Genomic DNA, 24,530 nt, shown 5'->3' with positions numbered 1-24,530 from the left:
TGGCACCAAGACACTGTATAGTCCATGAGGAAGAATTGCAATCATTTGGAGGATTGCTTCCTATATTTCCTTGAGACACTTAAATTCAGAATTTTTTGTTTTGTTTTTCGAGACTGGAGTTTCTCTGTATAGCCCTAGCTATCTTGGACCAGGCTGGCTTTGAACTCAGAGAGTCACCTGCCTCTGCTTCTCAAGTGTTGGAATTAAAGGCGTGCACCACCATCGAACCACTAGGCCAGAACTTTTATACCATTCTGTCAAGTAGGACAGACTTTTATTTCACAGACGTGGAACTGAGGCCCAGGGAGACAGTGTGTCCAACCTGGATCCCACACACCAATTACAAATATTCTTTTAGCAATCACTTCCAGTGAAGCCTTGGCGTGAAGGTCCCATGGATTTTGTAACGTCAAAGGAGGTGAGTTGTTCTGCATAAGCCTTGTCCCTCAGGCATCACTCTGTCCTTCTCGAGGACAGACTCTGTGGATCTTCTATAGTATTCAATCTGATTCAATTTCCGAATGAGCACGCACAGCAAACGGAAATCTTTAGCACATTTGTTCCCTCTCGTTATCGAGATGGCCTTCCAGCCTGTGGCTCCCAAAGTGTTTAAAACGCCATGGCCCCACAGTTTTCTACCGTTAAGAACTATCTTGGGAGCCGGTCCAGCTGATCCCCCCATCTTGGAGAGAACCAAGAAAAGTTGGCTCTGCTGGGAGTGCGCATGACCTCTCAAACAAGCAGACTTCATTCTCAGGTCAATTAAACTGTGTTCAATAAAACCGCACCAGAGATGAGAGGCCTGGGAAAGGGAGTTATTGATGACACGGTGGTGACACCTGGGGAGAGGCTCTCCTCGTTGAACTTGATTAAAAATCATTTCCAAACCTGAAGTTCCACAGAGCTGCATCGTCTTCCCACCACCCCATCTGCCTTCTCCCCTCTCCGGCTCCCACCCCTCCAAGCTTGCTGAAGATGCCTTGCAAGTGGTAGCGAGTTTAATTCAAAGACTTCCTGTGCCTGGCATGGGCCAGGGCACCACCGCTAAAAGTGATAATGTTTTTTTTTTTTTTTTCTTGTGAAGTGAGGTGGGGGAATTATCAAGACAAAGAACAGCAGCACGTGAACTAACATCATGGCGGGATGAAGTCTTCAAGCTAGGTGTTATTTTTCTATTTTTCTACACTCTAAGCCACATTGGATTTCTTATCTCACAGACGTCAGCTAACCTCCCAGAGACTCTGCTTCTCAGCTCTGAACTGTTTGTTTCATCCGGCACTGCACTTACTTGTTAGGAAGACAGGAACCTCACAATCACAGGCAGCCTGCTCCAGCCATCCAGACCAGCTTCATATAACTTAACTATTGGGCAAACATGAGCTTGCGGTGCCCCCAGATTCTTCACACTTTCCAAGAAACATGTAGAAATAAGAATTTCAAAATATGTTGTAGATTTGGTTGGGTTGTGAGGAAACTAATATGCGTGTCTGTAACAATGGCCTAGCTCTGTCAGCTTCTGGTATAAAACCTCAAATAGTTGAACGTGGTGGCACAGCCCCAGAAGTCCAGAACTTATGAGACAGAGGATGGGGAGTTTTAGGAAAGCCTGGGCAACGTAAGGGGCTCAAAGCTAGCCTGGGCTCTATAGTGAGACCCTGTCTTAAAACAATGAAGGAAACAGAAACACCACCGAAATCAAATCCAAAAGGAAACAAAATATTCACAGGCAAAAATAAAAGAGCGGTGTCGGAATCTTGACTCTGCCCATCTTCATAACCCCGAGGAAGCATCTGCTTGAGTCTGCACCCAGTTTCCTCGACTGGCAAATGTACCTGATGCTGCCTTCCTTAAGGGGCAAGCCCCAGTTTCACGCCGAGTCAACACATGGCTGCGATCATTTTCGTTCATAATCGTCGGCACGGTGGGGAGACTCTGTTTACTCATGAAAAACCACAGTAAAAAGACAGCAGACATTCAAGTGGTCCAGGCGTCTTTAAAAACACGGGTGTTTCCTCAGACTGGTCAATACTCACGAACACTGGATTATTTCCATGGGTGCATTCTCCTAAAATGACCCATTATGTACCTGCACGATCGTCCCTGATTGTCACATTCGTGCTACTGGATGGTCCTATGGGAAAGAAAGAGGCACCAGCGTTTATCATCCGACCCGTGGGAGGCACTGTGTTTATTACTCTAGCATACTTCAGTTATGTCCTTTGCTTCTCTTCTGGATACTCTGTGAAGGAGGGGTAAATAAGACTGTCATGTTTAACACCCAGGGAAACCGAGGCAGGCAGGCAGTAAAGAGTAAAGCTTGGAATCAGAGGCGGCATGCAGCCTTTAAAGCCCAGGCTCTCTCTTCATCGGCTACAGAGGCGTCCTCGCTACGGAGGCTTCCTCCTCCGGAATCTCAGAGGATGGAAGCCCATCTGTACCTTTAGGGTGGTGTGTTAGGAGGAGCAAAGGGTGAAAGTTCTAGTGAGAATAATAACGTGTTCTCTAACTTACTGGCCCGTCTTACTTAGTACCTTTCAACACTGGGAGACGTGTCTTTGGCTGCATGGGACCGCTGGCAACTTTCCTTGAACGTGCTATCTGGAAAATGCTGCTGTCTTTTCTCCTCCCTCCCTCTCTCCCTCCCTCCCTCCCTTCCTCCCTCCCTCCCTCCCTCCCTCCCTCCCTTCCTCCCTCCCTCCCTCCCTCCCTCCCTCCCTCCCTCCCTCCCTCCTTCCCTTCATTCCTTCCATCCCCTCTCCCTCCCTCCCTCCCTCCCTCCCTCCTTCCCTTCATTCCTTCCATCCTCTCTCCCTCCCTCCCTTCCTTTCTTCCTTCTCCCATTCCCTCCTTATTTCCTAAATTCCTTCCTCACTCCCTTCTTTTTTTCTTTCCTTTCTTCCTTACAAATCTCCCCTTTTCCTAATTTATTTCCTAATATCTTTCTTCCCTCTCTTCCTAGCTTCCTTTCTTCCCAATCTCTTTTCTTTCTTTCTAATTTGCTCCCTCACTTCTTCCCATCCTCCCTTTCCCTCCCTCCCTCCCTCCTTCCCTCCCTCTCTCCCTCTCTCCCTCCTTCCCTTCATCCCTCCCTCCTCTCTCCATCTTCTTCCTTCTTTCCTTCCTCCCTCCCCTTTCTCTTCTTCATTCCTTCACTTCTTCTCTTCGCTCTTCCCCCCTCACTCTCTCTTTCACACTTTCCTTCCTTCCCTATTTAAATAGCGCCCTAAACCTAACTCGGGTACATACCTTATACAAAGAGAAAGCCAGAAATGTATCTTGACGGCACATTCCTAGTGACTGGAAGAGACCTTGCTTTCCTGAGCTATCAAAGCTGAGTGTTCTGCTGAGGGAGTGTGATGCCTTCCACCCAACATGGTGCCTGGCTCATTCTGTAAACATATGTACACACGCACGCATAACAGATGAGGGTCAGACGCGTCCTCCAGGATATGATTCTGTCCAGAAGGTACGAGAGAAAAAACATTTGCAAGGAGCGTGTATAGCTCTCCCGTTTAACGGTTTAAGCCTTCCAAGGAACCTTACGACAGAGGGACCCTTAGTGCCATTTACATTTTATACAAAATCCAAAACACTCCCTTTTAAAAAGAATTCTCCAAAAGTAGGACTGATTTGGATTCTATCTTTGGATGATTTAAATGAACACACCCAGAATGTCAGATGCCTTTCCTGTCACCCTGACAAAGCTCCTGACTGAAGCAGCTTGAGGAAGAAAACACTCACTCGAGACTCACAGCTCCCAAAGATTCAATGCCTTGTGACCGAGAAGGCAAGGTAAAGAGGCTCTGTCCCTGGAGTGGAAAGGCTAGGTGGCTACTGCTCACACAGCATGGCCAAGGAGGCAGACGGCACCAAGCAGGGGCAGGGGCAGGGGCAGAGGCCAGGAGAGCCATCGAAGGCCCACCAATTCCTCCTCCAGGTCTGACTGCCTCCCGTGACAGCCTTATCCGCAGAGGACCATATGTTGAAACACACGGTCTGGGAGGACTTCTCACATGAAGCTACGGCACCTGTCACATGCACACGATGGACACTTGGCCTCTGCTCTCACAACTGAACCACAGGTCAGGCTGTTCCCTCCATCTTTAACCCTCAAAAGATTAGATTTAGGCAGGTCAAGCAAAATTTTTAAAGCTATGCACCTAGTAAGAACTGGAGATACAGTTTTAGCCTAGACCTATAGGTCTCTAAAGCCAGGTCTTTCAAGGCTCCCTGAGGTGCAAACAGAGACTCTGCTTTGGTTTCCTGGCTTCCTGAGACCTGAATAATCACACAGAATCTACATTAATTACAACACTGTTTGGTCTATTAGCTCAGGCTTCTTATTGACTAACTCTTACATCTTAAATTAACCCATTTGTATTTTTTGGTTGAAAGTGTCACCCCAGCCCCCTGGCACCCCATATCCAAAGAGTCTGGACTGTTCAGTTGGAAGCATCACCCTAGCAGCTGACATCTTTATATCCAAAGAGTCTGGAATGTTTGGGCCGATTCTTCATCCCAGCCCCTGGCATCCATTCTGGAATGTTGGGTGGAAATTTTCATCCCAGGCCCCTCCCCAGTCCAGACTCCACTTCCAAGAAAGCCCGAAAAACAGTGACCCCTCCCCAAAGAGGGTCAAGACCACTCCCACAGGCTATTTAAACTGCCCCCCAGAGACCGAACATATGGTCTTCCTTTTCCTCTCTCCATGTTTTTCAGGTCTTTCTTCCCGGGGTGGGGGGGAGGGCTGAAACACCACCCTGGAGTGCTGGCATCCATTAAACCTGGGCTTTTTTATAATTTGATTTGATTTAGTCTGATTTGGATTATTGCATAGGCAGAGAGGTTTATTGGGCCATAAAACTTTACAAAAACTGTAATTATAACTATCTAGTTTTCAACTCCATCAAAGACCCCAGAAGGATATAATATTACCTAAGTAAACAGGAAGTGCATTAATGAGGTCTCCTGGCAAAGAGCAGTCACACCAAACTTAGCACGTATGGACCAGTCATGGTGTGAAAGCAGGGCAATCCTCAGGATTCATTGTTTTGGAATTCGTGCCCGTTGAGAAGAGAATGGAGACTGTGGTTAGTATGGGAGCCCTGTGATTAGAAAAATAAGATTTTAGAAATGAGGAAGAGGAGGAGAAGGTAGAGAAAGAAGACAGAGAATGAGAAGGGGCAGGAAGAGGAAGAAGAGAAGAAGAAGAAGAAGAAGAAGAAGAAGAAGAAGAAGAAGAAGAAGAAGAAGAAGAGAGAAGAAGAGAGAGGAAGAAGAGAGAGAGGAAGAAGAGGAGGAGGAGGAGGAGGAGGAGGAGGAGGAGGAGGAGGAGGAGGAGGAGGAGGAGGAGGAGGAGGAGGAGGAGGAGGAAGAAGAAGAAGCAGCAGCATTGGACAAAGAAGAAGTGAAAGTTTCCATGGTGCAGTTGTGATGGTTTAGGCACAGTCAAGCTGAACAGAAAGACAGGCAGTCACAGCTCCAGGAATCCACCCCTGGAAGCTCTCTGAAGTAGAAGAACAGGAACGAAAGAAAGGATCTACAGAGGACCTAAGGTCAGCTTTGAGAAGCACTGGAGGGTGTCAAATGGGAAAGGTATTCCTGGAGGTAACGTTGGAGTGATATCTTTAAAACAAATGCAGAAAGAGAATGAAAAAGAATGAGATACAGTATAAAAATAGCCAGCAGACCATGGCCACATCTGCCTCAGTTGTGCCCATACCTGTGTGTTGTCGTTCCAGAGACAGGGGGTCTGGGTTTCCCATTGACTTGGATGATAGGACCCTGGCAGCCCTGCACAGCGCTGTGGGAGATCAGGGAGAATTCCCAAAGCCGCTGCCAGCCTTGAAGTGTCTGGCTGATGCTAAACTATTTTTTGCGAGAGAAAACAGATGAATAGAGGCAAAAGGGTGTAGAAGCACGGGGCAGGTGGCGGGAAAGATGTCCGAACGACGGGAAAGAGAGGAAATGTGTAAAGTACATCTGTACGTACATATGGCTGAAACTGGAGTTGGATTAGAAATTACTCCGAAGCTAATTAGTGCTCAGAGAGAATCCCTTTGTCACAGGCTTGATCTCAGCACTTTATCTCCCTGAACAATGGGGGCCAGGCTGCGCTGCCTTAGGCTAGTGAGTAATGGCTTGAGCCATCTGGGGCTCTTCTCTGGCACCTGAACCCAGGGGAAGCCTCTCTGCATGGGACCAGCACCCCCGTGGAAACTCCTCTGCTGCCCCCAGGCCCCTGCCAGTCGGGAGCCTTGATCTTAGCACAAGGAACAAGATGTCCCTGGAAAGAACCTGAAGTCACTATCTTAGATTCTCTCCTCCTTGCCTTTGCCTTTCTTTACCTTCGTCTTCCTTTTCTTTCAAAGCTGGGAAGCCATAGCCATTATTATACACGGCTGGTCTCTGAAGGGGGAAGAGAAGAAAGTACTGCAGGGTGGAGCTGTTTACAACTGAGCCGAACGAAGATGGGCCAAGCTGCCACAGATGAGAGATACAGACAAGAAAGAGCAGGGAGGGAAATCTTGTTTTGGCTCACAATGTTGGAGGTTTCGGTCCACGGTGGGTTGGCCCTGTTGTTTGGGGGCAAAGAGTGAGGGAGGAGCATGGTGGCCGAAGTTTGTGGCTGGAGAAACTGATCATCTCACGGCCTTTAGGGAGTAAAGAGAGAAAGGAAGGAGAAAAGAAAGAAAGAAAATCCCACAGTCCCCTTCCAGGGTGTGCCCCCAATGACTTAACTTCCTCTCATTGGGACCCACCCTTAGTGGTTCCACCTTCTACCTGCCTCCATAGTACCATGGGCAGGTAACTAAGCCTCAACACAAGGGGACGTGAAATCAAAGTCTAGCAAGTAGCCAGCATTTGCTGGCTATGTGCTCCATTCTGTGAACTAGGTACTTTATACACGCTAACTCTCTTCCTGCCCACTGCCCTGGGATTAAGGTCCCGTTTTACTTTGACCTTGAAGGCCAGTTATCTAGCATGGCCACCTGCAGCCATCTAACTCGTAAGGCTGAAGCTGAGTTCACCTCAACAATTCTGAGGCTGATTTCCCTAATCAATATATTTTCGAATTGCCTTCTAAACATGTATCCTTAAGCCATAGAAAAGTGCAGCTCTCACCCCTGTTCAAGGATGCTTCCTTTTTCTGTATACAAAGACCCAGCGAAATCTATGACTGGTCCCATACAGAGCATAATCTGCCATGGGGTTCCCACTCCCAGTTAGTATGTTTACACTGCACCTCCCACATCTAAGATCCAGAGAACATCAGCAAAAAAGGGGTGGAAAGAATGTAAGAACCAAAGGGCCAGAATACTTTGAGATTGTATCTTTTATATATGGCAGGGTTGCTTCACCCATAAAACATCAACAATACAGTTGCCTAAACAAGACCTGCATACTGACCATACCTAACAGCATGCCAGTGGGGATGGGAAAACTTCACAAGGACCCAGCCCTAGAAGAGCTGCAGACCGTCAGTGGCATCTGAAAGCTGGAGAATCAGTTTTTCCCAGGGACAAGACCACTAATGGGTTATCCAGTGCCAAGTGGTCAGCCACTTAATTCAGATGTCTATATCCATACATACAGTTATGCAATAATAATAATTAGAGAAGAGGTAATAGATCTGAGAGGGAGTAGGGTAGTGAGGGGTGAGGGGATGGGAGGAAATGATAAATATGGTGTACTTATTTATGAAATTGTCAACAAACTAAAGAAAATATTTAAAAAATTCTGTGTCTAGAGAGATGGCTTAGTAAGTAAGGGAGCAAGCTTGCTGAGCAAGCATGAGGACCTGAGTTCAAATCCCCAGCACAGGAAAATAAATAAGCATAGTCACACGTGCCTGTAACTTCAACACTACATGGGACAAAATAGGAGGATCACTGGGACTTAATAGCCACTAGTTCAGTTCCAGGCTCTGTGAGAGTTCCTAGGATGTCTCCCCCTGGCTGCTGCATGGGAGGCATAGGCACACACATGCACACTTGTGTGTACATGCACCACACATACACTCACACACACATGCACAAGGGAGGCATAGGCACACACATGCACACTTGTGTGTACATGCACCACACATACACTCACACATACATACACAAGGGAGGCATAGGCACACACACGTGCACACTTCTGTGTGCATACACCACACATCCACTCACACAATACACACAAGGATGGTATAGGCACACCCCTACACACACTTGTGTGTGCATATACCACATATACACTTAGACACACATACAGAAGGGTGGTGTAGGCGCTCACACACACACACATTCACTTGCATGTGTGTGCACCACACATACACTTACACTCATACACACAAGGGTGGCATACACACACACACACACACACACACACACTTGCATGTGCATGCACCATACACACGCTCACACAATTATACACAAGGACTACTTCCTTGCACCTTTTAAGAGATGTTTTAGAAGAAATGAATGTGAAAAAGGCTTTATTCTTTGATTTAATTTTAATTATGTACATAACATAGAATTTCAACTAGTACCTCAAGTCCCACAGACATCTATTCTCAGTTATTTAGTTGTTGCTATTACTCATGAACCTTGCATTTCAAAGTGAAAAGTCTGCATGGCATGGCTATTTACAACTCTTCAGTTTCATGGGTTTCAAATTCTGGACTGTAAAAATGTATCTCTTTGTGCACGATGGTTTCCTAGCCTCAACCTAAAATGATTAAACACTATTCAGTCAAGCCAGTAATCCCTGCTTTTCACTATATTCCCGATTCACAAAGTCACGTGTACTGGCCACATTCTACCTCCTGTAACAATGCTCCCCTCTCCTTCTTGGAGTTCATTTCTGTCTTGTTTTATTTGTCTAGCTTTCCATGAATCATTCACAAACTAAGTCTCTATGCTCTACTAGACTTGTGAATGTCCATGTGATGTAATCAAACATATCCATTATACTCATGTGCTTATATGCTATTTTTCATGAAAATATGCTGTTTAATTCTCTAAGAATTTTATATGTGCGTGTAATATATTTTGATCATACACACACGTATTTTTGCTAGCCCCTCCCAGTTCTACCTTCTCCCCACTTTATGCCCTCCATTTTTTATAACCTTTTGGAAATATCTTGACACCCTGCTACTTCCTGATTCTCTCTAGAAAGATCTTCCCAGATAGACTTCTGCACCTGATATCAAGACCTCTTCATTTCTACACTGAGTCCCTTCCTGGACCTTGCATCCTTTGTTATTTGTACTGGTAGTGGGACTCAAGGGGCTTCCTGAGAGGATGGCAGATAGATACGACCCCCCGAAAACGTACACAGTCTACCTTCACAGATAAATGAGTGTGAAATCCCAGGTTACAAATAACTTTACCCAGAAAAACTTGAGGCTATTCTCTGCCTTTATAATGCTTTTTTTCCAGAGAGATTGTCCTAATGTTGTATTTGTAGTAATTAACCAACATTAATAATCTCTATTATCTTATTTTAATTTCTAATTGTTGTGTTGTAATCTGTAGGTACACGCATATTTAATATATTCCCACTTTCTGGTGAACTATCTTACCTTTTCTTTTGAAGAACAAAGCTTTAATTAAGTTTTTATATTTTCTTCTGTTTTTTTTTTACCTTGCCTAAGCTTTCTCTGAGCAACATTTTTCTGCTTATTTTCTTTCCTACATTGTTTTTAATGTGCTTACCATCAGTTGAATTAGACTTGCAGAGATGGCTGGGTGAGATAAACTCAGTGTGCTCATTTTGTCTTGTTCAATAAAGAGTTCAAATCAGCAAGGAAACCTATATAATTCAGTAAGTGGCATGGAGGTGGTTATGAAACAAATTTGGATCGCTATGTTCCATTTATCAAAAATAAATATTTTAATTTGAAAAACTAAAACGTTCAAATATGTGTTAATCTAGTCTCATGCTTGGGAAGATTCCTTAAGAGTGCTATTTAGTATAAAACACATAAAGGGAAGTTGTAGATTGGAGCTTTAAAAGTCTGAACTTTCTGAATGACAAAATAACACAGCTTACAAGCAATTAGACATTGTTTCCAATATGTACGATCAACACAGGATTAGTAAACTTAAAACACAGGAAACTTCCATGAATGACACAGAAAAAGAATCCAGTTTTAAGATAGGCAAAAGACATGAAAGAGTGGCTCACAAAAAGGAAATGTAAAATAATTACAAGTATTATAGCAGATACTTTCTGATTAACGCAGAGAGGGCTTTTTTGTCCTCAAGGCTGGTGTTTTCTTCCTAAGGGCAACGTCAACAACACAGGATAATGAGCATGTTCAGCTTCCTGCAGCACTAAATGCCAAAGTGTCTAGTGATGGAAACTTAGTGCAACAATGTTTAACACATGCAATAACCAAAATAATCAATTTCTAGAAATGTTTGTAAGGAAATTATGTGTGTGCTAAGATTTTCATCACAAAATTATTAACTGAAATATTGTTTATAATAATAAAACGTGAATAACTGCAAGGAGGTAAGATAGTCTTTTTCTTTCTTTCTGTACTTATTTATTTTTTTGGTGGTGTTGGTGAATAAACTCAAGGCCTTGCGTATACTAGACCCTAAGATAGATTCCCACTCCACTAGTTTTGATTCCTCTTCTTTTAATTATTATTTTTTATTTTCTGTGCACTGGTGTTTTGCCTGCATGTATGTCTGTGTGAGGGTGTTAGATCTTGGAGTTACAAACAGTTGTGAGCTGCCATGCGGGTGCTGGACATTGAACCTGGGTCTTCTGGAAGAACAATCAGTTCTCTTAACAGATGGGCCATCTCTCCAGTGCAGTCTTTAGTCTTTTAAGAATAATATTGTAATTGGATATTTCTTTCACCATAGGAAAAAAAATGGTTAGACCGTGCAAATGAAACCAATAGAACTACTTTTTCTTCTACAAAGCATAAAACCACTCTGTTGGGAATAAAAGTGTTTGTGCATGGACCCAGGGGAAATGGTTATCTATTCTTACCACAGTGACAAAACACCCCGAAAGGGAGCCATTGGCTGTGGGTCAAACACTTGAACACATGAGCTGTTGCCCTGCTGACAGAGGGCATTTCTAGAATGTTCTAGGAAGCATCTTATGGAACTCCACAGATGGCTTCTCACTGGATTAAGAGGTCTTTATCTTTCTCTAATTTATCATTACTTTTGGAATTTCTCTAAGAAGCACATACTTCTTTTTTAATTAGCAGAGAAACAAAACATTTTTATTAAAAATATAATTCATGTAAAATAGCACAACAGTATAAAACACTTAGGAATAAGCTGAAGAAGAAATATAAAGAGCACATGTGAACAAACTTTAAAGAAGGAAACATGAAAGATTTAGGTCAGGAGTCCATCGAGAAATACATTGCTATATGGGAAGTTGCAGTTTTTAGATAGATTCTTTACTGCACATTCTTTTGTCTATTCATAGCAAAACATTTTTATTTCTTGCTTTTCAATGAAGTCCCTGGGAATGTTGAGACATGGGAAGGATTCACAAAATCAGAGTGGGAAATGTGTATTTATATTGTCTTTTTAGAGAACTACTTCAAAAACGTAAAAACTCCAACCTTAGCCTGGCATGGTGCACACGTTTATAATCCTAACTGTTGGCAGCCTGAGGGAAAAGAGATGGGAGTCAAGGTCATTCTTAACGATAAACCAGTTTCTAGGCCAGCCTGGGATACATGAGAACCTGTGTATTAAGTTGTTTTCTATTGCTGGGATAAACCACTATGCTCAAGACAACTTGTAGAAGGAAGGGTTTATTTGAGCTTACAAAGTCTAAGAGTCCATCACCATCATGGTGGGTGAGCATGGCAGTGGGCAGGCCTAGAAACAGCAAGCTAAGAGTTCTCATCATGAACCCAAAGCAGGAATGCAAGAAAGTGAACAGGGGTGTGTATATGGCTTTTGAAATCACAAAGTTTGGCTCCAAAGGTCGCACTTCTTCCATCAGCCTTCCCAAGCAGCACCACCAACTGAGGACCAAGTATTCAGATACCTAAGAATATCAGGGATGTCTTATTCAAGCTGCCACTTCCCACTTAGTTTCCCATAGTTATCACCATATCATAACGCAAAAATGCCTTTAGTCCAGCTTCAAAAGTCTGTAGTCTTTCAGTCACAACCCTACTCAAAGTCTCTTCTGAGACGCAAGGCAATCTATTAACCATAATCCTCTGCAAAATCAAAATGTAAATTTCATATCTCTAGCATACACCGGCACAGAATATTCATTTTTATCCCAAAATGGAGCATACTAAGGAAATACTAGACAAACCCAGGCTGCCACTTCCACAGCTCCACGCAATGGTCTCTCAGGGCCCCTTGCCCTCTAGGGTTTTTTCCTCGGGGACTCTTCCACACATTGCATGGTCTCAGTGACTCTCGAAAACCTTGGAAGAGGATTCCATGACCTTTTTACTCCTCCATCCTTCATGACTCTAAAGCCAGCACCATGAGGATGAGACCACCAAGTTTGACTTCCACCATGGCATGGAGCCTGGCTTCCTTGAACCACATTAGTGATGGATTTTGCTTATTGCTTTTTAGGAGCCGAAAAGTCCTTCTTTTCTTCCCTTTATTTCAATACAGAGCAGGCAAAGCCTCCCTCAGCCTCCTTATCTCTTTCAGCACAGGCTTTGGCTGCAACAGTAGTTTTTGCTGGAGCACCTTTTCTCTTCAAACTATACATTTCTTAGCCATTTTCAATCGGACATAGGTCAGGACTGCTGGCTGTGCCTGGACCCCAAGCCCCCATATTTCATTGGGATTAGAACTCATCAAACAATAAGCTCCACTTCCATCCCTAACAGCTGTAAATGGGACCAACCTAAGCTCACCCTGGGGGACCGCCAAGGGAAGAGTATTTGTCACCAAGATAGCCCTTGGATTGTTCTCTCTATGCAGATTCCTGTAGCCATACTTAGCAGATTAACCCCAGAAATGGTGGCCAAAATGTATTTCCCAGACCCCCGGACTACCTGGCGAGCTTGTACTAATGGCTTAACCAAGTGTGCTTCTTCTGTGTCTGCACTGGAGGAGACCCCACTCCTTCCAGACCTCATGTATGTCATACCCCAGGGGTTCATCTTTTACAGAGAAGGGGGCAGGGCTTCTCTGAGCGATGAGCCGCCCCTATTCTTATGGAGGTAGGTGTCTCAGGCTCCACTACAGTCAGAATCTCAGCACTAGTTATGAATCATAAGAACCTTAAGGAACTCAGGGCTCAAGGAGACGCAGAGCTGGGCCTTGTAGAATATTCTGCTTCTGGTTCGGAAGCCCAGTTAGATTCCTTAGCCGAGGTTGTTCTTCAGAACCAAAGAGGACTGGACTCCTTTTTTAAAAAAAAAAAAATATTTTATTATTTATTATGTATATAATATTTTGTCTACATGTATTCCTACAGGCCAGAAGAGGGCACCAGACCTCATTACAGATGGTTGTGAGCCACCATGTGGTTGCTGGGAATTGAACTCAGGACCTTTGAAAGAGCAGGCAATGCTCTTAACCGCTGAGCCATCTCTCCAGCCCCCAACTGGACTCCTTTTTAAGAGACAAGGAAGTCTCTCTTTATGGCACCGGGAGAAACTTGTTGCTTCTAAACCCACCAGTCAGGGGTAATCTGAGAAAATTTAGCCATGGTCAAAAATAACCTACAGGAAAGAAAAACAAAAGATGTCAAGAATCTAGCAACTGATTCCAATTCTGGTCCCTCTAGTTGACTATTCCACTTATGACCATGGCTGGGCCGTTAATCTTTTTCTTAATAACTCTCACCGTAGGATCCTGCTTGTTCACCTGTCTATCTATGTAAAACAGAGACTAAATTCTGCTAAATTCTGGTGCTAAGGACACGATCCAATCTCTGCTCCAGGATGAGTCCCTGGTTTGATTCATATCTGCAGAACCAGTGGGGAATGTAACAACAGGTCCCCAGACCCTGGTAGACCCCAAGATCTTACTACAATGGACACTGTATCAGAGGAACCACTCTGCCCTTAGGATCCAAACAGGAACAAAGACCTAACCCATCAGAGATGAAGTCTGTAGCTCTGGGATCTGGGACAGTCCCTCAATGTATTAACCTTTCCTTGTGGCTTCTCTAGCTTTGCTTCTCCCTAACTGTTCTTGCTAACCGAGGAGTGTCAATAAGGATGTGGTTTTTGCACACAAAAGGCAAAGAACAGTGAGGCTCGGAGCCACATGGTTTAGGCTAGTTCCCTATGCAGCCTGCTGGCCAGCAAAGTCAAACTTCCTATCGGCTGTAAGAATCCAAATGTTCTCTGAAGTAGTTACCTTGCAATACAACATCGGGTTCATTTTCAAATATGCACACCAAACACAAACAACTTGTTCTGTTTCAGAGACAGAGCATTAGGATTTTAAGGATTAAGTGGGAGATTTTTAACTATTGATATCTATGCCGGGCCAGAGAAATGGCTCAGCAGTTAGGAGCAGAGGAACTGGATTTCGATCCCAGTTCCAAGATGGTGGTTTACAACCATCTATAACTCCAATCTCAGGGGATCAGATATCTTCTTCTCCTGACCTCCATGGGCACCAGGCATGCATATGGTACATAGACATATATACAGGCAAATACTCATACACTCACAAAATATAAAATAAAATTAAATAAAACAAAACTTTTAAAAAGTGTTCTCCTACTGAGAAGGAAATTCCAGCAGCAGAATATTAATGACCACAGCTTTAGAAAACCAGGTGTTTTCTTAATGTGCTATGTGGTAAAGACTCTTGATTGACAATCCAAGTTGCTATAAACTCCTTCCAGTGGAAGAATGGAATGCAGGAGTGACTGTGGATGTCTTGCCAGCTCTTTGTTAAGTTAATAATGGGGTTACTATCTGCTTGTGAATGATCCATATTTAGTACTACTGGTCTAGGTTTCCATATTTTGTACCAAGACTAGGGTCAGGTGTTGGAAACTTGTGGAGTGGTATGTGGTGAGGAAACAGACAGAATAGGATAACTGTCTCTGTTTTGAACCAGGAAGCAGCCATATTTGTAGACAACCTGTAAGTCCTGAGACAATTGTTTGCCCTGCTGGGAGAAATTTAGATCTGCCCCTACCAATGGCAGCCCCTTGGAGAGACCTGGAGATGTAGAAGCTAATGCCTAAAGGCCAAGATGACATCTCCCTATTGACTTGAAAAAGACAGTGTAGAACCTGTTCAAGAACAATAAAATCAACAGCTTTAAGCTTAAAATGAAAGTAGTTAAGTGAATGAAATCCTTCTAAAGGATACTATTTATTTCTTAGGCATGTGATAGAAACTGAAGTTCAGCAAGTTGCAGAGTTGATACAGCAGATTAATATATATCAAAAAATGTCCCCTTGGGCAGGATGAAGACATGGCACTGAAAACGGAGGATGGGGCTATAATGCTGCCAGGCCACGAGGCTCTCACCTCCTCCACCAGGGAGAAAACGTAATGGAGAAAACGCACAAGAGGAAAAGCACGAGCAAGGGGAAAGAAAACCAATCAAGTCTTCTGACTGGGCAGTTTTGATGTGGAAACCATGCTCCACAGCTAGGAAAAGAAAATTCTAACCCCAGAACTGATGGAGGAGGGTCATCTTTTTATGCGTTGCTTTCATTGGTTAATTAATAAAGAAACTGCTTGGCCTGATAGGTCAGAACATAGGTGGGTGGAGTAGACAGAACAGAATGCTGGGAAGAAGGAAATGAGTCAGTCGCCATAATTCTTCAACCCCAGACCGATGTAGGCTAGAATCTTTCCCAGTAAGCCACCGCCTCGTGGTGCTACACAGATTATTAGAAATGGGTTAATCAAGATGTGAGAGTTAGCCAATAAGAGGCTGGAACTAATAGGCCAAGCAGTGTTTAAATGAATACAGTTTCCGTGTAATTATTTTGGGTAAAGCTAACTGGTGGCCGGGAGCCGGGCAGCAGGAAGCGGCCCGCAGCTCCTTCTACACAGAACCTTACAGATTTTACCAAGATGAAAGGAAGGAAGCAAGCAGGAAGGAGAGAAGTAAGGAAGAAAACAGGCAGGAAGGAAGGTAGAAGGGGAGGGAAGGGAAGAAAGAAAGAGGCATAAAAATGTAATGTGGGAAGGCAGCCTCTGCTTGGGCCGCAGTGTGTACGGCAGCCTTTTCTTTCCCACAGACAGCAATAGGCATCCTACTGAGACGTGTTTTGTAAGTTCCTAGCTAACAGTTATCGTGGGGCCTTGATCGCTCACCTGGGTAAGTAGGCTTATATCAAAAAGGGTATTGGTAGTCACACAGCCTACTCCCTCCCCGTTTCCTGCCTCATTCCTGGGAATCAGAGAGCCAAGCTGCAGGCCTGTACTGTGAAACCATCCCTCTCCTCAGAACAGGCCATGCGGGACCTGGCTCCCTTAAGTCATTTTTGTCTTTTCTACTGTTTAGGTGAGAAAGGGCATCCATTGCTTTGTCTAAAGTCATAAGTATAAGATATGAGATTTACATTGTGCCTATGCGACTTTGGGAGCAGTGTTTATTCTATTCCTTGATGGTGTGGCGTTACGAAGCTAGAGATGAGTCCACGGACGAGGATTGCGTAGGAACACAGGGTTTCACACGGGAAGCAGGTCTGACCTGAGCCTTGGAAAGGTGTCTGACAGGATCACATAACAACCAATGAGTAATTCATTAGAAGTGGCACCTCAAGAGAACTTTATAGCTTTGGCCAATCTCATTGGCTATGAAGAAGGACACAAAATGAACATCTAGCTTCAGAAGTTATAATCACGAACAACAAAATAAACTCAAAGGTAGAAAGCCATGATTAATGGAAGAACAGGAATTAATGGAGATGCCATTCCCCCAAACAACAAAACAATAAAGATAATCAATAAAGTTTATCTTTTGAAAGAAAAAATGGGATGGGGGTAAAACTTTTGAAGAGAATAAGAAAGTCTTAAGTAAATAATGTTATAAGCTGCAAAGGAGACTGTCATCATAATACGCTATTATTTTTAACTTTCATAAAATGGGTAAATTTGTAGAAAAGTTTGCCTGCCTGCAATTACATTAAGAGGAAATAAAAAGTTCAAAAAAATCTACATTTATTAAAGACATTTAGACAGTGATTTAAAAAGAAACTAGCCGCACTAAAAGTACTAGGCCTGGGTTATTTTATTGGAAACTTTCACAAAACATTCAGGGAACACATGTGGAGAGACCATCCTAACCCTGAGAGGATAATGCAGAGAAATATTTCCCCTTTTCATTCTTCAAGAACAGCATAATTCTGGTTTCATACCTTGTGTTTGTTTATGGTTTTGGGTTTTGGGTTTTTGGATTTTTGAGACAGGGTTTCTCTGTGTAGCCCTGGCTGTCCTGAAACTCACTCTGGCCTTGAACTCACAGAGATTCCCCTGTCTCTACCTCACAAGTACTGGGATTAAAGGCATGTGCCACCACCTTCCAGCTCTATACTCAGTTTAATGTGTTTGGAGAAAGAGATATTAAAGTTATGGATTAAAAATACAGACCTTGCAAGTGGTGGATTCGAAAACTCAACTCTACAGTACACATAGACACTTAGAGTGGAACCAATCAGGACTTAACACAAAAATGCAAGCAGCTTTAATAACTTAAGAAACCAGGGCTAGCAATATGGCTGAGCAGGTAAAGGTTCTGGCGGCCCAGCCTGACAACTGAGTTCAGTCCCTGAATCCCTGATGGTGGAAAGAGAGAAAGGATGCTCACAGTCGTTCTCTGTTCTCTACACAAATGCACACATACGTATACGCGCACACACACAAGTAAATAAATAACCTTAAATAAATTACTACATAAGGAAGTTTTAAAATTATATCATCTGATGATAGATATTAAAAATGTACCCAATGAGATCCAATACTAACATATCCCAGACTCTCGGAGAGCTAAAACAGAACTCCTTGTGAGCAGGTAAGTGACCTAATATTTTTTTAAAGCTACAGAATGAACATCACCCTAAATTAGGAAGCACTAGAATTATTTTCTTTAAGATCAATATCTCACTTATGTGTACTATTGACTAAGCTAGCTTAGCTGGTGTACTGAGGCTTAGAAAAGGAATCACAAGGGCTGAAAAAGGAGCAAAAACTTCATTATTTACAGATCACACTTAAAAGTACTAAATAGCCTTTGCACTTTTTAAATGACAGAACTGAATAAAACTGGCTAGTATCTAGACCAGTAGTTCTCCACCTTCCTAATGCTGCGACCTTTAATACGGTTCCTCATGTTATGGTGACCTCCAAGCATAAAATTATTTTCATAACTGTAACTTTGCTACTGTTATGAATTATAGCGTAAATATATGTATTTTCCGGTCATCTTAGGTGACCCCTGTGAGAGGGTCATCTGATGCCACACACACACACACACACACAAACAAAGGGGTCATGACTCACAGGCTGAGAACCACTGATACAGACAGTTGAGTACATTTTTCTTGTGTTTGCATATATTCATCCATATTCAAGGGTTACTTGTATTTCTTGACAGCGAGAGCAAACTAGAAAGTATAGGTAAAGAGAATATAGCTTTTACAATAGCCTCGGAGAGTGTAAGTAATCAAGGACCAAGGCTAAATAACTGCAAAATGAGAGGTGCCATAAAGTAAACAAAGAAGGGTTTCCTACACCGAGAGGGTCGCACAGAAATTACTATTCCAAGCTGAAGTGTGGATCCAAAGCAACCCCAATTAACATGACAAGACTGGATTGGAAGGGTGTGGGAAATTTGATAAGATGATGAAATGTATGTTTAAAAAAAAAAAGTAGATGGAGACAATGCGGGTCTTTCTGCGTGAGGACCCTTTGCAGCGAGCGCATGCGCGTGCCTTATTTAGACACTGGGACTTCTTCCAAAACTCTGGTCATGAGTGCAGTACCGCGTTATCACAGGAATAGACGAATTGATTGCAGAATAGGCTAGAACAACTAGAAACGGATTAGGAAGAAATCTGTGGAATGCTTGGTCAATAGAGAGAGCTAAGGTTTGTTCGATAGCAGTGAGGTCATCTGAGGAATCCTGTAAGCCAGCAAACAAAGCAGGTCTGACTTAAACGCGAGTAAAAAGTTAGGGTAGGAATTCCAGAATAGAATGTCACTGATGCTTGGTCAAGTTCATCATTAGTGATATAGGGGGTGCCAATCAAGGCCACAAAGAGAGACCATTCAACACCCACTTCATTAGCTAAAAAGGCCACCACATGCATGGTGGGAAAACTGTTACTAAAGCTAAACATTCATGTGTCTTATGACCAGTAACTTTACTCCCTAGCACACCCAAGAGAAAGACGTAATTATCTACAACATAAGACGTATATACTGTTCACAGTAATAAAAAAAAAAGCTAACTACAAACTCTCTCAACAGAAGGGTAGTGAATAAATGGCGGTTCATGCCCACAATAAAGAAAATATTATATGCCAGAGATATAAATTACTATAAACAATATTATAAGTTTTTAAGAAAAGCTTCCAAAATTACCTTTTGTGTGGTATCATTTTATAAATTGGAACCAACAAAAACTGTACACATGTGAAGAAATAAACACCACACCTGGATTTTTATGAAGATGCCAGAAAAGGAAAGCCAGCACATAATCAAAATGGAAGATACGACATCAAGTGGTACTCAGTCACTTGGGAAGGGACACGGGACTGACTGACTGTATGTGGGTCCTATTTAACATCCTGACTTTGACTCTTAGCTGTAGTTTCAGAGATGTTTATTGCAGGATGGAAACTAATAAATAAATAAACATTGGACCACGCAGGAATCAATGTTGAGAGTGTGTCGCAAACTAAAGACGATTATGAGTCCATTTAAACATAATTAGGGAAGATTAGGAGGCTTTACAGGTCTGCGAAACAGCTGTAGCCATGAACTCTGAGCTGATAGAGTTGTTCTGTATCTGAACAAGTAGGCACTTGCCCATACTAACCACTGACAAAGTGACCAGCATGACAGAGAATGTGAATTCCTTAACTTGGATGTCTAAACAGGTGCATAGTACAGACTTTCAGTAAAGGAAGAGCATAGTAACATTCAGGAACCAGTAAGAAAATCTGCCTGACTAAAGTAATGGTAAGTCTCCCCCTAATAAAGCTGACCAAAAACATTAGGTACTAATGCCATAGAAAATCCAGATCACCATTCCTCGGTGTAGCATATTCTTTTCTGTCTTCCTACTGTCCTATCCAGAGGGTGTGAAAGTTTTTCAGTGCAAACACCCAAACTACCTGCTTACAATATCCTTTCTCTCATCTGTCTACCCATCATTCATTCCCATCCATCCATCCATCCATCCATCCATCCATCCATCCATCCATTTATCCACCCACTCATTCATTCATTCATCTGCCTATATACCCACCTATCTATTCATCTATCCACTCATCCATTCACCCATCCATCTATCTACCCACCCACCCATCCATCCATCCATCCATCCATCCATCCACCCACCCACCAATCTATTCACCCATCCATTTATCCACCCACCTAGTCATCCATCCATCTATCCATCCATCCATCCATCCATCCATCCATCCACCCATCCCCCACCCACCCTTTCATCATTTAATTTTATCCCATTTCAGTAAACAAACCAGAGTCTTGACAAACAAGGCAGTTTCTTTTATTATTATTTGAGCAGCGACTGCGCATTTGAATGTATTTACCTCCTTTTGTTAATGGCATCATTCAATCACCGTTTAGTAGCTTCCAAGTGAGATTAGAAGTACCAAGGGAATTGCTCGCTCACTCCAGCCAGGAAATGTGGGGTTTTTAGTTCAAACAGGATTTGAGGGAAGCTGGGAAGCAACAGCTGAGAAGATGAAAGATCAGATCAGCGCCTCCCTTTGAAGTAAAGACTCCTCAGACTGTGAGAATAACAGTCTTCATTACTGCCAGAACTCCAAGTGGCTGCTCCTGCCACATGCTTTAGGATGTATCATAAAATCCATAAAAATATCAACAAGATGCTTTCAAGTGACACAAAACAGCTAGAGTGCCCTATTTGCAGGGGCACCGCTGTTTAAAGGCAATTTGCCGTATTGCCTCCCATCTGGGACCAAGGCAAGTGCCTTCCAATCTCTTTCTCCCTTTCCCTTGCTTTCTCGCTTGTTCCCTCCCACCCAGCCTCAAGTAGATGCTCAGATTTTTAATGTTTCATTGCTGCCTTCCTTTGAGGGCCAGGAAGAGAAAATGAAGCTTTTCTTGGCTTCTCAACTCTCCTCAGAGATTCAGAGACAAAAAGATTGCTTTGGGAAAATAATAATGCCAAATGAGCATTAAAATAATAAATGGGTTTTCTGGAAATTAGGTTCTCAGAGGTCATGCAATTAAAAGTTAGGAGGAAAACACACCTCGGGCTTGATTGGAGGAGACAACGGAGAGCCAGGGCAAATATTTCCACCACACTTAAAGTTCCATTCAAGGTTCTAAGTGTGGGAGCAAGTTGATTAATCTATTTGCATACTTCGAGGGTTTGATAACAAGCCAGGATGCGGCATAATTTCATAGGCTCTGATTATTAACAATAATGTGGAGTGTGATTAGCACGCTGAATATCCAGGGGTCACAGCAGGGCACCAGGCAGACATGAGTCAGCAAGGCAATGTTATTTGAGAAGTAACAAACAAAGGCTTTTCTCACCTGAGATGTGTAGATGCCTGTTACCACCCCCAGACTCTGTCATCCCAGCTAAAATCGGGGAGCTTATTTCTGACAGACCATCTTCACATGGGCTGCGAGGAAATTCAGGACCCGTGTCAGCTGAGTGAGCTCTCTGCAAGGCTGAGTTTATTCATGGTGCTGTCGGTGAGATTCTTTACAATATGAGTGATTTCTCTCATTGCTGAGGCAAACTATCTGGGAAAAGCCACTTACAGAAAGAAGGGTTTATCTTGGCTCACAGTCTGAGGTCCCAGTCCATCACAGCAGAGAAGGTACAGCTGCAGGAGCACGGGTCAGCTGGCCACACGTTATCTGCAGGGGAAGCAGAAAGAGAAGATGACCTCAATCTAGAGACTCTCACAGAGGTTTCCCTGCCTAGGGAATGACGCTGCCCACAATGAACTGAGTCTGCCCTCATCTATCTCCAATGGAGGCAGTCCCCCAGAAGGCCACAGGCCGATCTGATCTAGAGACTTCCTTGCTCACACTCTCTTCCCACGTGACCCCAGGTTATATCAGACCCACCAGCCCAGGTGCCTTGCCTTCAGGAGCCACGTTCTGTCAGTTCCTCAATATGCGCCTTGCCTCTCCTTTGTCCATTATGGTCCCTAGTCCTAGTTCCACATACATTGTATGTAGCTACTATCACTTCCAGAAATGGCCGTCTGCATCCTTCTCATCCATTAGACTTTTCTTCAGAAATGCAAGATAAACCTCTCGCAGCCCTCTGAGTAATTGTTTCCTCCCAAATTTGAAAGTTGTTATTGTAATCCCCCAAAGACATGATATTAGAAGGTGGGAGCTTTTAGAGGTGATTGGGTCATGATGGTGGACCCTACACTGTGGGAGAAGACTAGAATCCTTATAAAAGGGGCCCATGAGAGCCTTTCCATCCCTTCTATCATGTGGGGACTAAGTAGAAGTCATTATCTACACAGCAGGAAACAGGCCCCCATAAAACACAAAATACCTATGTTCTTGGGCTTAGACGTCCCGATCTGTAATTGTGAGGAATTAACTTCTGCTTATGAATTCCTGAAAGGAAACTCAAGGTCATATGGTCCCATTTGTGTCTAGACAACATGGTACAGATATGGACACGTGCTAAGAACCAGTTAAAACATGGCTAACATTGACTACCTGGGGAAGGAACACTATATACCAGCACAGAATGGCTGTGATAAGATACTGGATGTTCAAAGAACCCAAAAGCAAATGGTGATACAGCCCGCAATATATGCAGAAAGCCATTTTTGAGGTCAGAGGCACGACCCTTTGCCAGCCTACCCATGTGTTTGCCTGTAGGCCCGTGTGCCAGCCTCTATGTGGCCTCCGTGCCAGGCTATCTGTATGTTTAAAATGCCCACCTGTGTGCAGCCTGGCTGTGTAGGTGCGTACCTAGGTCCCTGTCGGCATCTGCCTGCTTAGTGTCCTGTGTGCTGGCAGATGAAATGTGTCTTACCTGCCTGTGGCTCTGCCATGGTTAGCCGTCCAGCCTCCGGTGACCCGCCTACATTCCTGGCTTCAGAGCTTTGACCTCACAACTACCCATAAATACCTAGCTTGTAGTGTTTTGCCATGGTGGCCTGGTAGACGAAAATCTCCTATGAATACATTAACTTTATCTCGTTAGTATTATCCCAAACTGTCAGTGGCTCATGACAGGATGTCTTGATTTTGTGAATCAAATGGGATGTTTTCAACTAAGAGACATAAAAATTCAACTGGCCTTGAACAAGGAAATCTCAGGTTCACATAAGAGGAAGCCTTGACCCAGGATGAGGTAAGTGTCTCAGAGATACTAGGGATCTAGTTCTTCCTATCTCTCCATCCCTGGTTAAATCTCCTAGTTATTAACAACATTCATTAACAAGCTAAAGTTTCTGGGAGATTTTCTAAGAACATGAGGTTAAAATAGTCATCATTTCTATAACAAATGTATGCATTATAATGTAAATACGTGAAATAAATTGTGTGACCAATAGAATCATAAGTAGGAAATAAATTAATAATTTATCCATAATTAATAAATTATTAAACTATGAGAATTTGTATTTCTGAGGCAAGTTTACCTCTGGCTAATGGTCTTTCTATGCAACTGTGATTCCCTGCTGCTCTCATTAGGAATTGTTGATGTGAGCTAAACCCTTCATTTCATAAATCATATTACTGAGACCCAGATGAGTCTAGACACTAGGCACACCAGGCACTAGTGGTTGGTCCAAGATCACACAGAAGCTGTTGTGAAGTGGAAAGAGATCCAGAATTCAGTGTGATAACTACTTCATCTGAATGTAGATAACCAAAAATCCTTTAGAACATCAATGTCCTCATGTATAAGGTGAGGACTATGCTGCCTCCATCTGTGTTCTTATGACTGAGGTCATAATTAGTCTGTAATTTATACAGATGCATTTTTATTGCATGTGGGGAGTCAGGGCTACATGTATACCCTCTAGGCTACTAGCCAAGTGATCGGCGTCTTCCTCATGCTGACTTCCAAGCTCTCCCTTCTGATGGTCCAATCAGTCCTGTGTTAGCTTACCAGCTGCATGCCATTTCACGTCTGTGTGACCGTGGCATTTTCAGGATAGATAACGCACCTTACACTCCTCCGCAGCTCCAAACACAATGAGAAGGACGCAGGAAGTGCCTAGAAAGCAATAAACTGAAATCTTTTTCTAAATCAACTTGGTGTGCAGTATACAGAAAATCAAAATTTTAGCAAGGCACTAATTCCTAAGATAGAAATCAAGACAGTCTAGCAGACCCAAGCAAGTCTATTCAGGCAAAAGAATTTTTAAGAAAATAATTT

The sequence above is a fragment of the Arvicola amphibius genome, chromosome 13, assembly GCF_903992535.2.
Source record: "Arvicola amphibius chromosome 13, mArvAmp1.2, whole genome shotgun sequence".
Lineage (NCBI taxonomy): Eukaryota > Metazoa > Chordata > Mammalia > Rodentia > Cricetidae > Arvicola > Arvicola amphibius.
The sequence above is the reverse complement of the archived record's forward strand: the minus strand, read 5'-3'. Positions refer to the sequence as shown.